A 6,254-nucleotide genomic window follows, 5' to 3' on the forward strand; every position below is an offset into this window, starting at 1 on the left:
GCCCCATTGCTGGGCCCTTTTCAAACACTCTGGAGACAGCTCTGGAGAAACCCCTCTCTGGTCTGAGAGCAAGGAGCTCCTAGGGGCGGTTTGCAAATCCAATCTCCTTTGGGAGAGATTCTCTCCCCCTCTTTCTGTCTCTCCCCAGACAGACAGGGGATGCCACAGAGGAACCCTAATGCCACTCACTTGCTCTAGGTGATAGAGCAATGGATGGCGGATGTTCAGGGTTACCAGCTGTCTCGCCCTCCTCCTCACTCTCCAAGCCCAAAGCAGGCTGGAGAGGATGGTGACCTGAGGAGTTACCCTATCCAGCCAGCAGGCAGAGTGATGCCACTGAGCAATCGACTGGCTGTGAAAACAAGAGTCTGTCTTATTGAGAAACTCAGCCAGCAGCAGGGGGTGCAGAACGCTGCCCTAGTGCAGGGGTGACAGCGCCTCCCAGCTCCTGACATCCCGGCAATTTACATACCTTCCTGGAGCGTCCCAACTCCCCTGGGCTGTAGGGACTGTGACCCCAACCCTACTGATGAGAAACAGGCCTGGGGAAGCAGAAGCTACTGGCTCAGGGTGATACCAAGTGTACGAGCCATGGATGGGACCCAGCAGTCCTTATTTCCAGGCCCCTTGACTAACCACTGCTGCACACACCCTCCCACAGCTGGCAATTACAACCAGGCCCTCATGTCCGGTCCCCCTGCCTTTGAGAGGGAGTGTGCTCTGCTGTAGTGACTGGACCAGGGGATTGGGAGTCAGGACTCCTGGGTTCCATTGTTGGTTTTCCTATTGACCTGTGGTATGTTGGGCAAGTTGCTCCCCCCTCTATGGCTCTATCCCCAGCAGTCAAATGGGGATTTAATACTTTCCCACTATTGGGAAGTGCTGGGAGAATCCCCCAGCAAAAGCTGCTCTGACCATTAAAGGTCAGAGTGCGCTGCCCAGGAGGAGGAGTGTTTGGCTCTGGGGTTTCACTTCAGCCCTGTCTATAAAGAGGGGCCCAGCCATGGCGCTTGGCTCAAGAACACCAATTCTCCAATTTGTTAAGGTGTTTTGAACTCCAGTCCTGTGCTCCAAAGTGCTTGGTGTCATCTGCAAATTTTAGAAGCATACTCTCCACTCCATTTTCCAAATCATTAATGAAAATATTGAATAGAACTGGACCCCGGACTGATCCCTGCTGGACCCCCTAGGTACACCCTCTCAGTTGGACAGCCAAATGTGGAGAAGGACTCTTGGAGTATGGGCTTTCAACCAGCTGTGCACCCACATTATACTAATTGCATCTAGACCACATTTCCCTAGTTTGCTTGTGAGAATGTCCTATGGGACTGTGTCAAAAGCCGTATTACCACCAAGATAGATCACATCTACTGTTTACCCACCTCCACTAGGCCCGTAACCCTGGTCAAATAGGATTGGTTTGGAATGATTTGTTCTTGACAAATCCATGCTCACTAGTCCTAAGAACCAAATTATCCTGTAGGGACTGACAAACTGATTATTTAATAATGTGTTCCAGTATCTTTCCAGGTAGGGAAGTAAGGCTAGCTAGTCTGTAAGTCCCCGGGTTCTTTTTGTTCCCCTTTTCAAGATAGGTACTGTCTTGTTAATGGATGGGAAGATGTTTTTTTTCGGGGATCTCAGATGAGAACTGGGGCACAGCTCCTGGTTTGTTAAGGCCACAAAAATGGAGGCAGGAATCTCTTCTCTCTTTCACTCTGTGGGGTGATCCACAGAGAGTAGCATTCTGCTAGGAATGGTAGCTGTGCTTCTGGGCAGAATCCAGGAACCAAAGCACAGCCTGCAGAAAGAAAGGACTGCTTACGGAGGGACAACGTAATGTCCCATGGAGGGAAGGGGGTCTCCGCGCCATTTCTTAACCTCATGGGCGGTTCTCATACTCTGCCAACCCCATCTCTCAGTAGCTCCAGGTGTCCGAGGGAGCAAGGACCGGAGGCCATCCTGCTGCTGGAACAGAGGTGGAGGTTGACATTCTACCTGCATATGGCTGTTGTCCTTTCTTATGGCCACGGTGAATACACCATGCAAGGGAAGCTCTCAGGACATGAGATTCCAGCTCCAGAGCCAGGGGCAGCTTCAGCTTGCTGGAAGGCGACTGTGTATGAGAATTTGCAGTAGGAGGATGAAACAGGGACTAACATAGGCATGGCAGTTTGGAGAAATGGGAAAGAGGCCAGTGTTGGGCAAGGAGGGATTTAGGAAGCAAGATCTGAGATTAGACACCGTCTAATTGTCAGTTAGGGTTATCCCCATTTCAGAGAGGTGAAAAGTGAGGCACCATGTGGAAGCGGGACCTGGCCGATTGGGCTGCTCTGAATAATCGCTAGAACAAAAATATAAAAGCCATGAAGTATCAGAAGAACAGTCATCAGGGAATTGGAGAGTTCAAGGCTGGCCAGAAAATGTGTAGTATATGGCATAAACCAGTATGAGCTCTGCCACCTCACTGGTTTTGGAGACAAGGGTACATCTCTTGGAGTGAGGGGGTTGGAGGATCTTTCTCTGAGGCACACAACTGTCAATAGTTGGGAACAGAAACCCCATCAGTAATTTTGCTCACTGGCCCTGCCACAAACTCCAGCCTCCAGCCATTGGGAACCAGGACCAGGAACACCCTTCCACTGTCACAGTTACATGGACCTGCTGGCACACGCATGGGTGCTGGCGCTGTGACACGAGCTGGATGAACTACCCTGCTGGCCCCCATATCCAGCATTCCCTCCCTGAGCAATTGGTCCTGCTCTCTCCTCTTTCTCTTGTCTTCCTGGAACCCCTGGAGCAGTCTCTCTTCATGGACCGTGTCCCTTTCCTCCTTGGCTCTTTTGAAAGCAACGTGCTCCTTGTTCCTCCTTGCCCCGTCTCCAAAAGCTCCTGCATGGTCCTCCTCCTTCTGGCCCACTGCTAGCCACTTGTAGCACCCGCAGTCCCAGGCAGCAGGCTTGACCCAGCAGGTGTGGAAGTGCCTTCCAATGGAATGAAACAGAGGGCGTATTGCCAAGGACGGAGGGAGAAAGAATCCCCCACTTTGCTTTCTGTCTGACCACAAGGCCATGATTTCCAACATTGTGGACTGCTTCGATATCACTCATAAATTCTCATGTACACTCCATCTCTCTTCTGCTCTTGGAGAATTGACACACACACACCATATGCAGGTGTGTGAGTAACACCGATTTTACTTTAAATCAATACCACAGCAATTAAGAGGCTGGATCTGGCTGATGCAGGGTAGGCTGAAGTCATGCTTTGGGGACATTTACCAGTACTGACTCTGACTTTGTTTCATGCTCCATGAAAAACTTCCAATCACCACCTTCCAGGAACAGAGGGAAATCAGGACCCAAACCATTTTGGTTAGAATGCAACATTTTGCAGGCAGCAGAATGGATTCTCACCAACCCTCCTCCCAAATCCAGCAGCAGAAAAGCCCAAACGACACAGGGCAAAAGAATGCCTGCTGCACGAAGCATCATCTAAAGTCACCTTCCAAGGAGTTAAAGAAAGCTTGGATAAAAAAGGATTCAAAACACACCTGCAGGGGGTACACAGACTGGACGAGGACTTGTGGGCAGACCAGGCAAAAGGAAGGACCTCTACCTTGCAGGCCCTGAAGGAAGGCACCAATCTCTCCCTCAGCAAGTACCTGAAGGTCCCTCTCCCTGTTCCTCTTGAAGTATGCTTTTATTTCTATCTACATACATCCCATGTTTTATAACCTCTGGGAACTTCGTGGGTTCTGGAGGGCAAAGCCTTGTACATGTGTTTTTATTATATGAGAGAGACTGAGAACTAGTTTTGTTTTCACTTTTTAGCATAGGTGCTGACTTTGGGGTTTGCTGGTGGGTGCCCCACACTGTCTCCGCCCGCTCACCTGAGGTCCCACCCACATTCCACCTCTTCCTGCCCCCACTCCACCCTCTCCATCAAGACCCCTCCCCTGACCGCCTCCTGCCCACCGTTTGCTCCTTTCTGCCCTCTCCTGCCTTAAGGGCAGTGAGGGGAGGAGGGGGCTGTCATAAATATAAAGAGAAGGGTAAACCCCTTTGAAATCCCTCCTGGCCAGGGGAAAGCTCCCCTCACATGTAAAGGGTTAATAAGCTAAAGGTAACCTCGCTGGCACCTGACCAAAATGACCAATGAGGAGACAAGGTACTTTCAAAAGCTGGGAGGAGGGAGAGAAACAAAGGGTCTGTGGGTCTGTCTATATGCTGGGTTTCTGCCAGGGATAGGCCAGGAATGGAATCTTAGAACTTTTAGTAAGTAATCTAGCTAGGTACGTGTTAGATTATGATTTCTTTAAATGGCTGAGAAAAAGAACTGTGCTGAATAGAATAACTATTTCTTTCTGTGTATCTTTTTTGTAACTTAAGGTTTTGCCTAGAGGGGTTCTCTATGTTTTGAATCTAATTACCCTGTAAGGTATCTACCATCCTGATTTTACAGGGGGGATTTCTTTATTTCTATTTACTTCTATTTTTATTAAAAGTCTTCTTGTAAGAAAACTGAATGCTTTTTCATTGTTCTCAGATCCAAGGGTTTGGGTCTGTGGTCACCTATGCAAATTGGTGAGGCTTTTTATCCAACATTTCCCAGGAAAGGGGGGGTGCAAGTGTTGGGAGGATTGTTCATTGTTCTTAAGATCCAAGAGTCTGGGTCTGTAGTCACCTAGGCAAATTGGTGAGGCTTTTTACCAAACCTTGTCCAGGAAGTGGGGTGCAAGGTTTTGGGAAGTATTTTGGGGGGAAAGACGTGTCCAAACAGCTCTTCCCCAGTAACCAGTATTAGTTTGGTGGTGGTAGCGGCCAATCCAAGGACAAAGGGTGGAATATTTTGTACCTTGGGGAAGTTTTGACCTAAGCTGGTAAAGAAAAGCTTAGGAGGTTTTTCATGCAGGTCCCCACATCTGTACCCTAGAGTTCAGAGTGGGGGAGGAACCTTGACAGGGGCAGAGAAGAGTGAGTGGCGGGGCAGCCCCATTCAACAGCTGATCTGCTGAAGAGCTGATGTGGGCGCAGGGCCAGTGGCTGAAAAGCTGATTGGCAGCCAGCCCCAGGGCCATCAGAGCAGCAGCCCAGGCCAGCCCCATGGGTGCTGAGCACCCCCTATTTTCCTCTGTGAGTGCTTGAGCCCCTGAGCACCCATGGAGGCAGTACCTATGCTTTTTTAGTTACTCTTTAATACTTTCAGCAGTCATCATCTGTACGAGTTTTGGCAGAGATTAATAGCCTGATTTTTCAAATGGTTTGAGTACCTACAGCGCCCACTGACTTCATTGGGGTTTGAGAGTGCTCAGGATGTAATTGAATGGAAAACACCATTTCAGATGACACACAATATATACTAGGGTGAGGCACATAATAAGACTTGATTCTCCCTTGTTTACAATATTGGCTTTCTAACATAATCCCACCTGGGAATCTACTTTGACGATCAAGAATTTGCAGTCATCCTGTGCGTATGAAGACAAAAGGACTCTCTCCTCCTTTTACCATTTTCATTCAATAGCATTTGCTATCCAATGACTGACTTTCTGTTGTAACACATACTTGCCTATGTGTTCTCATTTCACTAGTAGTTCTCCTTAATGTGTTTATGACGCTCCTTGGACATTTATCATCAGACGACTCAGTTTACAATAATCCTGCCTATTTATGACAACAGCAGAGCAGTTTTTAATCCAGTGGATTGGTGGATATCAGTTACTTAATTTTATTCTATCTGTCCATTATATACAGACAAACCTATTAGATCAAGCTAAAATGTTCAGGTTATGTTGGTGGTGGAATAAATAACAAAGGGTTTGAATACAGAAGTAGGTTCAACATGCTTTTTGCTATTTCTGTCTGAACCCTCTCTCCTCCAAGTTGGTCTTACATTGAGCTATAGCAAGGGTATATTCACAAGGGAAAATCCCCACCTATCTGCATCATTATCCATAAGGAAGAGGTTGTGCCATTCTTCATTAATGTAGCAAGTGCTCTGGTGTAATATTAGGCCATTACAGTCTTTGGGGCTAGTGAAGGTGGTGATAATGGCAACCATAGTTCAGCCACAAAGAAGGGCGAGACCAGAATGACTCCAAAGGCTCAGTTATTGGTTCAAAAAATAAGACAAATGCAGCACTGTACTGTTAAATAGTAACAGCTCAAAAAGAGCCTGTGGGCTATGTAGAGTAAATAGCTCACATTTCCAGAGTTAGCATGTATTACAGCATCATTCCAGTAGAAATCAAG

The sequence above is a fragment of the Lepidochelys kempii genome, chromosome 7 (assembly GCF_965140265.1).
Source record: "Lepidochelys kempii isolate rLepKem1 chromosome 7, rLepKem1.hap2, whole genome shotgun sequence".
Classification (NCBI taxonomy): Eukaryota; Metazoa; Chordata; order Testudines; family Cheloniidae; genus Lepidochelys; species Lepidochelys kempii.